This window comes from Cygnus olor, chromosome 9 (assembly GCF_009769625.2).
Source record: "Cygnus olor isolate bCygOlo1 chromosome 9, bCygOlo1.pri.v2, whole genome shotgun sequence".
Taxonomy (NCBI): Eukaryota; Metazoa; Chordata; class Aves; order Anseriformes; family Anatidae; genus Cygnus; species Cygnus olor.
Genome location: NC_049177.1, coordinates 10445858 through 10458883, shown reverse-complemented (window position 1 = coordinate 10458883; position 13026 = coordinate 10445858).

Below are 13026 nucleotides of genomic sequence, written 5' to 3'. Positions count from 1 at the left end.
TCAGATTGGAAAGAGCTGCAAAATAAAGGGTAATACAGGAAACAGAGAGCTTTGCCTTTTGAGAGGAGATGAAAAGAGCTCCGCTCACTTAGTCTAGCAAAACAAAAGCCAAGAAGAAACATGGCTGTGGTCTAGAAATATATGGAGAACTGGAAAGAAAAAAGGCAGAGAGGAAACAAGGGTGAAAAAAAGCCATTTCAGTCGAAGAACAAATGGGAACAAAGCAGCTGTGAATTAATATAAGCTGGAATTTAGAAATACATGCTAAGAGGCTCAGAGCAGAAAGACTTTTTGACAGGCTTCCCTTGGGAGTCGCTGGGCAAAACCTAAACGAATTTTTCACAGAACTCGAGCTGCACATGGGAGAGATGTTATTGCAAGGAGTTTGCAATGGTTAGGCACGAACACAAGGCTCCAAGGAGCCCGTCCTGTCTTCAGAGAAGGTTTTCTAGGATCCGCATCCAGGCTAGACATGAAGCCACTTGATTAATTATTGCCTCTGCTGACTTCTCCCACCTACTGCTCAGTTCAACACCAATTATTCAGGATCAGCTCATAATAACCTATTGAAGAGGTACAGCTTTTCATTTGCATAAGCAGTTTCAGCCAACACAGTCTGCTGAGACAGAAAATATACACTGAATATTTAGCAAGTCTGACGGCATTTTAGAAGCATGTGATAGTACACAACTGATGACATCATATGTTTGTCATGTTTCCTGAAGCTGAAGACTAACACAGCAAAGAACTTAACCCAAAATTGATTGGAGCAGTGTTTTTTAAAAAAAAAAAAAAAAAACACAAAAACCAGATTGTTTCTAGATTTAGATGCAACTCCCTGAGAACCCATCATGTGATATCAGAGTTTACACAAAGCTGCAAAATTAGATGCAAAGCCCTTGAGCAAAATAGAGATTTGAGACAAGAATCTCACACCACCACCACCACCCCGTGGAAACACGCAACAGGGTCGAATGCTAAGGCCCAGATTTGGCTTGACCCACAAAGCCACTGACGACTCAAGCTCCACATAATCCACAGCCGGATGCTCCAGCCTGGCAGGTGGCTGTGTGACAGCTTTAGGAGCTTGCCCAGGTTTCAGAGAGACCTGTTCCTTGTCGGGGTCGGCTGCTGAGTACCCACGAACACAGAGGTTTATGCACCTACACTTCATTTAGCAGCTGCTGGCCGATGGCTAGCCCTTTTGGGATGCTGCTCCGGGAAGGGCAGCCAGCATCACACACCTGGCTTGGCACGAGGTGGCCTCACGCAGCATGCTGGAGCCAAGCAGCCCCCTCTCAGCTCCTGGGTCTCACAGTGTTACTTACTGGTCCTATGCAATACCATGGACCGAAGGAAGAGGCAGCCAGAAGGAAGGCTACAAGACACAAAATCCCTCCACCATAAAACCTCTGCTGCCTAAGGGACACCCTGGCACCAGTCCCCTGTGGTGAAAAATTCAAATGTACAAAGGAGAGGCGCTGGTGCTGGGCCTTGGGAGAAGCCTGCTCAGCGTTTTGCCGGGCAGGTGGTGCTGGGGACACAGGGCACCGAAAAGCCCTGCCCAAAGCAAGATCCAGACCAACAGACAGGCTGAGAAACAGAGTCCCCAGCTGGCTCTATGCTGTGCTGGTCCGTTCCTGCCATCCTCACGCCCACCCGCTCGCCTCCATGCAGACAGAGGTCAGAAAGAAGTTTTGCTCCTCACTGTTTGCACAAGTGCTGTCAGAAGGCACGTTTACATCGACAAAAGCTTCCTCATACTAGCACGTGCCCAGCACAACAGCTCTTATTTTATCTAGTTTTATTTTTAACTGATACAAAATAGCAGGGAATCTTTTCCTGCAAATACCTGCTAGCTTTTGGGGAACAAGGACGGAGCGTGTTGACATCTTCACAACCCATCTACACCTGCTTTTCCTGAAGCTCCACCACATGCTACAAAGCTTCCCCCCCCCCCCCCCCCCCGCCAAGGTCCCACTTTGTGCACCCCACGCGTTTCAACCTGCTCCATGTACCGCAAGGAAAACACAAACCCATCCTGGAGCAAATTCCCCAAACGGCGCCAAGTGACCGGCTCCGTAAGGAACAACAAACAGCTCCTCTGTGCTGCTTCCACCACCCGCCTCGCCTCGGGAACTGCTGCTCAGCCTCGGAAACACTGCCACTTGTGTGGCCGGGGGCAGCACCCGCCACAGGGGGCACGGGGCCGGGAGGACAAGGGCGAGCAGCAGGGAGCACGCAGCAGCCACGGGCTCTGCCAGACATCACCCGGAGCTGGATAAAGGGAGAGGAACCAGCTCGCGGAAAGCATCAGTGCAGTGAGAGACTTTTGATTTATTCCGTGCAGAGGCAGTTATTTATTCATAAATAAAGAAAAAAAAAAAGGGGGGGAAAAAGACCGGACGCCTGTTCAAAGGTGGCACTGTGGGAGGAAGGAAGGTACAGGGACCCCACCCAGGGAGGGCTGTCTGACACTTCTCCTTCCCCCACCCGTGATCATAACCTCTGATTTAATTATCTTAATGAGAATGGGGGGGGGGGGGGGGAGGGGGGCAGGCAGGAACAACAGAAGAGGCAGCAGGGAAAGCAGATGCTTTTCTCAGCCGAGTTGCCCGCCTACACTCACGCTGCCTGCCCTGGCCAGCCCCTGCTCCCCGACCTCCTCCAGGCCCTGCAAGCCAGCAGCAGCCCGAGATGCTGGGTCCCAAGATGCTGGGAGGGCTGCGGGGCACAACCCGTCCCCATCATGCAGCCCCCACCACGCTCCCCGGCCACGTCCTGGCGTGCCGGCAAGGAGAATCCCCCTGGGTTCCTCTCTGTAAGGTTAAACAGGCAAGGACAGACTTGCATTTCAAAGAACGAACGAAAACGCCCACGGAAACAAAGAGAGAGCAATTAAATAAAACAGCTCACTACCACCCAGATCAATTTTATTGAATAATACATTTTCAGGCCAGGCCTTGTGGGTCTTGGAGACAGCCTGAACAAGCCAGGGAGAATTTGGACAGATGTTCAGTATTGATGAACCCAAGCGTACGGCAGCGTGCCTCCCAACCTGCGAGGCTTTGCTATGGGATCTGAGGACAGTATGCTTCAGGGAGCAGGTATTTGCCTGCTGGCTTTTCCACATGCAGGAATCGTATTTTCCAGCACGTCGACAAGGCCAGGAGGGCTAGAAACGTACATTTGCTTTTTAGTGACAGCTGAACTGCATGAAATCTGGCTCTGGGGCTCTAGGAAAACACAGTAAATACCGTTAAGACGTGCAATAAAACTCCTCCACTTGGCAGCAGAAGGCTTTTCTTACCCACTGCTCCTCTGGGCTCCTTCGCTTTCTCTCGCTCAGGCACAGCAGCTTCATCTTGGCTACCAGGAGGCAGCGCCTGCAGCCTTTGTCCCGTGCACCAGGTTCATGAGCAGATCACCCCACATACAGGACATTTCAACACAGCCCCAGCACACCAGCCAGGAGCTTTCAAGCCCCGCACAAGGTAGACAAGCTCCTTGATGCAAAGTCTCCCAGGCCCTGGGGTACTGCACAGCCCTGGAGACACTTCATCTCAGACCTGAACGATCCCCACTACACATTAGCTAGGCTCCATGCTGCTGTACAAATGGGCCTGTCAAGCATAAATGGATTTTTCCTTCTCAGAGGGGGGAAATGAAGAGATGGGAGAGACCTCCTGGGTAAGCAAAACCAGGTCCTTGCTGCAGCAAGCGATGCCTTGTGCAATTCCACGCGGACACAAACCAAACGCTGCCCTGCTGGCTGCACCATGCCCTCAGCACCCTCCAGGGCTCTGCTGGAACCAGGCCCAGGGAATACTCATCAGGACAGACTCTGGCTTATCCAAGTAACAAAGAAGAGGTTAGTCCAACCCAGCAGCAACAGGGCAGTTAAACCCAATCCCTCAAGTGCTCTCCCACACCCTCTGGCTATGTTTGTGTTGTATCAACGCTGCCTCGAGCGCTCCAGCTTTCCTAGCTCCTGTCATTACAGGATACGTGATTTAAAGATTGCGCGTGTTTAAATATTAAATGGGGGAAATGAATAATAAATACAATGAAAAATAAAATTTATCACTAAATGGAGACATCACTTGCAGAAAGGAGAGGTGAGAGGAGCCTGTCCCCGGGGCTGTAACACTCCACAGCACAAGGTACCAGCCTTACGTCCACTCCCCGAGCATGCGGTGCCGTCCTGCTGTGAGGTGCTGGCAGGCAGGGTAGGCATGGCCCCATCTCACCGCTCAGAGAATTGCCTGTGGGAGCCAGTGAGTCACTGCAGCCAAAATTCTGCCTTGTGCCTTCGGTTTCTCCACCCAGCAGGGGTAACACTCCACAGAACCTGTCGGAAACTTAAAACAAGGAACGCAGCATGTGATGAGAGAAAGACTTCCATCAGAAATACATCAAGGTGCCCAAAATCTGTCTTCCAGGGTGATTTTATCCCTTCTTCCTGAGTTCTGAAGCTCCTCTTCCCAAGCCTTTCCCCTCCGAGCTCTCCCAGATCTGGCCCCTGTGCAAGGAGGAGCCAGCAAGATGGGATGCCCAGCTTTCTGTCCATGCAAAGACAGCACACACCAGCTAAGGGAGCAGGAGCTTTGTTACTGTGTCCTTAGGATGGCATGGGAGGCTGGGACTGCTAGGAAACCCAAGACTCGAGGACATTCCTGAAGGTGGGCACATGAGATATCAGCATCTCCTGGTCTGCAGCCACCGCTGGTCCTCTGGAATTCCCTAATCCCAGTGCCACTCGCACTGTCATCACCAAAGAGGACAGCGGGAACACCTCACTCTCAAATACCAGTCTTCCACATGCAGTCAAACGCAGTTTTCAGCCCATTTTGAAGCGCAGCAGAGAGAAGAAGACTGGAGCACGTGGACCCTCTGCGCCTGGAAGGATTTCTCTCAAAAGCTCCTGCATAGATCCACAAACTTTAGTGACAGCATAATCGCACATTATCTCCTACAACCTCACTTTGATGATTTAGGGGACAATATAAAGAGACTCTAATACTTATATTGACATTTCCCCAAAATGCCTCCCTTTCTGATAAAGCCATTGTCTTATGAATATGGAAGGCTTGCCTGAAGGCTGTGCTTAAATGCAGCATGTTGCTGCCTCCACTTTAACCAGAAGGAGATGGAGCAGTAGCAGCCCCTATACAACACTGTCCCAGTGCTTTTCAGGATGTGCAAGACGCATTCCATTTTCATGGACAATTCTGTTTACAATCATTCCTCTAAAAGGGCTTATAAAAGATTTTACCTTGGTATTTGAAAGAAAAGTTATTCAGAAAACAGGATTTGTCTCCTAGTCCTTTCCCTTGAGAATTTCTAACAAAAAATATCTTTTTGTCTAAACTTTTCCATAAGAAAGACTTTTTTCTTCCCCAGTGAAAAAAAAAAGTGGAAACTAAAATATTTCAGCCACAACCCAACATATCGTGAATTCAGATGACTGCCAGAGTGCCTAAGCAGAACTGTAATGGGAGAGTCGAAGCAGGGAAGCAGAGTCAGGCTAACAAAAGTTACCATATCCCGTGGGTTCCTGCAAGGTCAAGACTTTCAAAAGCTGTTAGTGCCTTTGGGTGCACATCTCCAAGGAGCAAAGCTGCTGGTTTTTCTGAAGGAAGGTACAGGGCATCTTCTAGAAGTGAAAACTGCTGACAGCCAATAACTTGAGCTGGAAGATAAATAAATGCTTAGGTCAAACTTTAAGAAAAAGTACCTGCTTTTTTTTTTTTTTTTTTTCTTTTCCTTTCTTTGCTTCCCCCAAGCATGAAATCCGTGGAAGCCTGTGGGATTTTTTGCCCCAGAGTTCAGCAGAGCCAGGACCTCACTCGTGCAGTTCCTATGTGCAGCTCATTGATCTGTCTCCTGGTCCACGACGGACACCCGGCACAACGGCTGCCAAGTGCGACGCTGACAGCCACCAGGATATTCCCCCTGGCTCGCTCACTCAGCGCTTCGGACACAGACACCAGCAATCAGTTGGTCTCCTTTAATGCTGCTGCAGAGAAGAGCCTGATTTTGACAGACTTGTATTTAGACTCACTTTCTTCTATTTATTTATTTATTTTAAGGATTTCTGTTTACCTTCTGGATCGTGCTCCAAGTTCACCCACAGAGGCAACCATTGAACCATAGAAAGCAACAAAAAGTAAAGGATGTGCTCAAAAAATCCATAGTATCTGTAATACCTCAGTTAAAGGAGCATAACTATTGAAGCCTGAAGTATCTTGAGAATCTAAGCTATCAATTCTGACAGCAGAAGGTGCCACTGCTAGAGCTGGGAAAAAATCTTTGCCTTTCAGCTCGTGAGAAGGGAATCTCCATCTGTCTAAAAAGAAATAATAATAAAGAAAGTAACAGTATTGTTTTAAGTTCTGTTGAAACCCACAATTTTGTTTTTATGTTCTACCTTTCAGATTTCTACTGCCAACACTGGGTTTTCCTGATCCTATAATAAATATTCTGTTTTTGCAGTATGGTCGGAAAGGTTTAGAAGAAAAGTTTGTTCCATTTTCACAAGCTGGTCGATTGACAAGGATTCAAACACCTTGAGTGTAAAAGGGATAAGCAATTTTCCGGTCATGGTCCAAATTTCAGAGAGTAGGGCCAGAAAATCTATTCAAGGATGACACCAGTGAACTAGAAAACACCTTCAAAGATGGCCAAACACTTACTCAAAGAGGCCGGGAGTGGGAATTGTGTGAAATGGCTGCAGTTCAGGGGGCATTTTGTTGTCAGGTGCTCCTTTCGCTCCAGTTTCTTCCCCTGAGAAACAGCAGAACAGACAGCACTGGAATTGGAAAGCTTTTTGTTTTTCCACCCACGAGTTCCCTGGACAAGCCCCCTCCAGAAGCTAAATCCTTCCATTTGATGTCCTTCCAGGTCACCAGCCAATCTGTCACATCCCTGGTGTGACCTGGCTCTCAGGGAATGGGGAAGCGACGGGGAAGCGCTGCTTTACTATGTGCAACTGCAATAAAGCAAACTGCAATCCTGGAGGCAGCGTGGCTGCAAAGAAGCGACTAAAGGCACACCTGTTTCCTCAGCCACCAGAGATTTTGTCCCTGTGATTTCATGCATGAGGATGCAGTTTTCTTTTTCCCATGCACAAGAAGTGGTTCAACAGGATGCTGTGGGCGGCCGCTCCGCAGGGTGGGAGAGAAAGCCCACGCACAGACTTTGGAGCTGGTGAACAAGAGGACAAAATCGTAGCCTCCTGAGAAAGGGCAGTGCATGTCACCGAGACAACAGAAATGCTGTCAGCCTCTCAGCACCGCAGGAGCCCCCAGGCCAGGCTCAGCCCTGCCAGATCTCCCGCTGCTCGCACCTCCTGCTCTGGGCCACAGCTTCAGCCCCGACAAGGACCTCTCCTGCCCCATGGCTGGGCTGGACCTGCAGGACCTCTCCCCAGGTCACGCTGCACTATTGCTCATCCCGATGCACAGTCAGGTCATCACAGCAAGGAGGGATTTTGCCTCCTCCCACGCTGTGCTGATACCAGGACCATCCACCCCAGCACAAGGAAGGAGCTGGACCGGCCCAGGGCCCATATGGCAGAAACGTGAAGGACAAGCCAACGAACTCACCGTGGAAATCATTGCGATCTGCCTCTCGGACACTAATCCAACGCATCCGGCACAAGCCCCAGGGCTCCCTGTGGACAATGCCTGCCTGCCAAGGACACAGGCCCCACTGCTTCGTTTCAGTGACTTTCCATCTAGGCCAAAAAAAAGGGACACTCAGGTCACCACCAGACAACCAGCAGGTACTTACATCAGATGTTTCTCCTACAATCCAGTCTTAATGCAACTACGAGCACTGCGCCCTCCTCTCTGCTAGGTCGCTTGGCATCCCGAGGGACTTCACCCGGGTCACCAGCACCGCTTAGCCCCTGGTGCAGGGGACAAATCCCTCCTGCTGCCAGCACAGCCTCCTGCTGGGGTGCTGAGTGCTTCCAGAGCAGTGCCAAGACCCCTCGTCGCCAGGCCCCTCTCCCCAGGGGCATCCCCAGCAGTAGCAGCAGGCTTTGCCCTGCGAGGCTCCCTCTGGCTGAGAGCACAGAGTTAGTGCTCCGTGACAGAGGATGAACTCACCAGCCCCAAGTGCAGCTTCATTTTATTGCAATAAAGTAGAATCACACCGTGAGAAACTGAGGGGTGAGTGACGGGGTAATGGGCAAAGTGCCACAGAGCAGGGTGAAGGAAGACCCCCTCCTCCTGCCCAGTGCCCTCCGCCACTCCCCAGCTGCTTGCAGCGCCTGCGGAAGTGCCAGACCACACCGAGAGCTGTCACCAGAGGACTAATTCATAGGCACTTCACGATTTATGCTCGGCCTTCCAGCCGGTTGCTTCCTCCAGCTGCGGCAATTAATGACAGCAGCCCCCTCGCCCCCCCGGCTCTCTACCTGCTCAGCCAGCAGGCACGGCTCCTCTGAACCCCTCACATTATCAATACCGCATTAACAGCGGACACTTCTTTAACACTGCTATAATCACCGCTCAGGAATATTGCCACGTACAGCACATTTGCCATAAGAAGAAAATACCAATGGAAAAAGCAGTCCCCGTTTGTGCAGGCACAGCCCCCCCACCCCCCTCCAGCTTTGCCCCAGGAGGCCGGGACTCCTTCCTAGCATGCTGCAAACCTGCCATTAGCAGCAAAGCTGACTTGGTTTTGCAGTGTCTTGGACAAGCTCGTTTGCATGGTACTGCAGGCTTGGCCCTTGCAATGTTCCAGGCAGACTCAGGTGACCATTTACCCTAAATCTGAGCCACCTTCTCCTCCTCTCAACAGCAGGGTGCCTCACCTCAGCTACAAACATACTAATATGCCACAAAGTCATACATACACAAACACAGGAGCACCAGGAGACTTTGGGGTAAAACAAATACAGTTCCACTCCCTCTGGGATCATTTGAGCTGGGATTTTTCTTGATCCAGAAACCACAGAAATGATTTTCCCATGATAAAGCCAGACCTTCAGGTGTGTTATGGGTATCCATCAGGACTCAATTTTCACAAAGAAGCAGAGTGTACCAGGACAATTGGAAAAGCAACACGCAGTTCCATTGGATGCCTCGCAGCAGATCCAGCTCCTGAACTACAAAGGAATATAGCCTCCCCCAAAACAAAACGAGCTTTTAGCAAAGCCTGCCTCAACAATAGAGATTGCTCTATTCGTTACAAATGATTGCTCATTCGTTACAAAATCCCCAGGTCCAAATTGCCTCCGACATGGGGGAGAATCAGATGAGATCCCACATTGCTGTGACACACACCAGCCTCTACAAATAGCCAAGCCAAACGCACCAGACTTGGAAGGGTTTGAAAAAGGGGTTGACCCTCTCTTCCCTGTTTGTGTGCATTTCAGATTTTGCTCATGCTGTGGCATCTAGGGCACCCAGCTGGACAAACAAGAAGCTGATGAGCTCAGACTAATTTACTGGGATAATCGCACAGTGTAGCCACCCAGCATCACCAAGTCCTTGTCTAGACGGGGGCTTCAAGTGCTGCCATGGTATATGCAGCTAGGGGGGTTATTTTTCTGCAAGGCAAAGGGTGCATTTCTGAAGGTACCAATACCTGCCCAGCACAGGAGGTCATCTCTTCTCTGTGGTGAGCTTGTTCAACATCCGAGTGTCAGTCCCAAGGGAGGAGCAGGGCCCACCAAAGAGAAGAAACGCAAGGAAATCAGGATCGTCTGCCACTGACCCTTGGCACAACCGTGAGGAAATCATCTCTCCTCCTCTCGCCTCGAGTGTTTACCTATAAACAGGGGATAACGGCACTGCCTCACTCCCACGGGGAGCCTGGAGGAAGGGGAAATGCATTCAAGTCTGGGAGGTGCTCAGGCGCTGCCATAATAGGAGCCAGACAAGAGAGGGAGGACTTTCACCCAAGAAGCATATAAAATGTAAAAGAGAAGTCACCATGGATGTTAATATATAGCATCAGGATTTATTCCCCCCTCCTGTTCTCAGTATCATGTGACAACATTAATTAAATGTGTTTCTGACCCTGCTGGGCTTCTTTAAATATTTGCCATTCTCCACAAGCACTGTTTGGTTAATGAAATGAAATTAATGAGCTCATTAGATTGTGCCGTAATCTTTCAGATGCAAGCCTGGCACTCACAACCACTGTTCCCTTTCTCTGCTCTCGCAGTTTAACTCAACGCATTCAGCTCCAGAAGCAACAGCAGAACAGTGGAGTAATCAATTAACAGGGCAGCCAGACAAGCAGGGGAAGGAGGAACGACCACGGCCAACAAGACGCAGCTTGGTAACTTTCCCACGGGAGCTGATCCCGCAGCGCACACGACTCACACGCCGGCACATAGCTTTGTTTCCTGGAAGCTTCACCAAGGTGAAGATGAGCTAGGAGGAGTCTGATGTGGCAGGAATCGAATCCATGACTGCATCCACTCTGATTTGTATGTGAAAGCCTAGAGCCCTTCCCTCTCACCCTGTGCCCTGCTCTTGCACGCAGACCTGGGAAAAGAAGAGTTCAGCTTGGAAACTTCCAGATGTGCCTGGGTCGGCTGAAATAGAAGGGGTCTCTCCCAAACCTACCAGAGACAGCAGGGCTGTCCTCCCGGCCCTCAGACCACCAGGATCTCTAAAGCCCTTCCAGCAAGGACGGCACACACAGCCCACATCTCTCAGCCCCAGCAGCTCCCCACCGTCACTTCGATAATCACATGCCCACTTCCCTGCCACGCTGACACCACCAGCCCCTCAGGCAAGGGCTCTTTCCCCGTCTTCCCCCTGCCCAGAGCAGTACTCACAGCTTGGTGTCCAGCCATGAAATAGCAGCGGAGGGGCTCTTCGCCCTGAGGCCACACCACCACGCCCAGCTATCCCACTCCTTCTGGGAAGGAGTCCCACTCCTTCTGAGAGGGAAGCATCCTCCCCAGAGCGTGCTCAGCTCCTCCATTGTCTTGTGGAGCTTCATCAAAGAATTAACTCAGATCAAAGAGTCTCTACGGCGGCACGAAATCCTCTGATGGGGAGAAAGGGGGGTGGAGGGGTGGACAATAACATGAAAAACGCTTCAGTAAATCTCTTTCCAAGAAGGCAAATAGGTGTACTTCTGCACGCACATAAGCCCCACAGTTCAGAGATTGTGTTAGCTATGGTGACTCCTAATAGCACCGGAGGAATTCAGGGTAGGAAATGTATGCAAATCAAATTCTCTCTGTGGCTATATTCGACAACAGATTGGATCACAAAGCTTTATCAAGCTCTCAGTCCCCGTGCTTTTGAAATTTACCTTTTAGCCCTGAAGTCACACGACAGTGAACCAGGCCTGCTGGGGAACAACAAGGGGATGATGAGCACAAGCCAGGGAAAGTGAGAGGAGCGCATTCACGCTGCAAGACGCTGAAAACTCTTAAGGTCAAAAAAGAAGCAATTCCCCAATTCTCCACAAGAGCCTCAGGGAAAGTAATGCCACAGTCACCACTACGCAGCACACGAAAAACATTTTTCCACCGGCAGAGCCGAAGCTGGAGAACCCACCCCAGCTGTATGCTCAGACTTGTTCACCACACAGCCCTCCTGCATGCAAAAGATGATCCCAGAGAAGCCTCGAACTCTGTCCCCTTTGTGTCTTAAAGGATTATCACATATTAACTTCAAAATACCTGTGTCACCTCTATCTCCCCCAACTCTGAAAGCCGGTATCACAACCATCAAAACTCCGGGCCCTGCTCTGCAATATCCCCAGGTTAGCCACGTCTTTTACACCCCTGCCGCTCGTGGTTCAGACACCTAACAACCAGCTCCGTGAGGTTTGACTTTCCTCTCAACATATTTCAGTGCCGTGGCCTTTGGTGACTGCTGATTAGAGCAGAGGGGAAGGCATGGCTATCATTTATCTGGGACCTTGAGGGGGCTGCAAATAATGCGGGCTCATTTACAGCAGAGCTCCTGGCCAGAAAGTGGCGGAGCAGCTCTGAAGGGCTGCAGTGAGAATAACTAAGGGGGGCAGCCTGACCGCCTCCTGGGGCTGGAGGTGTCTCGGCACAACTGGGCTTTCAGCCACAGGCAGGGGCTGCTGCTGAGACGCAGGAGAAGGCGCACAGGGGAGGATGGCACGTACCTGAGGATGGCAGAGGAGCGGTGGCAAAGACAACAACTCTCAGACCATTCCCGAAGCACCAGGAGCGTGCTGGATCTCCAGCAGGTTTTTTCACCAACAGGTGCTGCCAATTCAGCAGTAAGCACGCAGCAGACTACAGGCAGCACAGACAGCTGTTAGCTTAAGGAGCAGGGCCTGCAAGCTGCTGTTTGCTGAGAAGGAGTTACTTCAAAGGGAAAGTTAGCCATTCCACACACAGGGCATCACAAACTAGTCACCATGTTCGTAGACATAACCCTGTGTTTAGCAACTGAATCCTGCCTTCTGTCCTCCTCCAGAGGCAGTCACAGTGCTACAGACAAAAATTGGGTACCCACACATCGTGCTCGGAGAGCTAAGCTTGCTGCTGGGGGCCGTGCCATGCAATGGCACCTGAGGCACAGCGTGGCCACGTACCCCAGTGAGCTGGTTGGTGCATGTGAATGGGCTCTATGACATGAGGCTGTTGGTGACAAGGCAGCACCAGCCCTTACGCTGTCCCCAAATGCTAACTTTGGGGTCCCTGCACCACGCTCCATAGCTTAACCCAGACCCAACCAGCATAAACCCCACTGCTTCCACAGCGTTGGCTCATTTACAGAGGATGAACATCTTCAGTTTTATTCACATCCCATCAAACCTCACGCCTGGGCTTACTGCAGGTGACTTTGCCCTCACGCAGCATCCCAAGGTGTCTCCTGGCGCAGACGCGGGCACAGACAGGGCCCTGCAGCGACGCATGGCAGCCCATGCAGGAGATGCCTTTGTGGCAGCTGCAATGAGCGCCGAGAGCCACGGGGCTGGTTCGGTATACATTCTTACAAATGCAACTGCATTTCCAAACTGTATTTATACCTTATCTATGCTGTTTACCCATATGTTCAA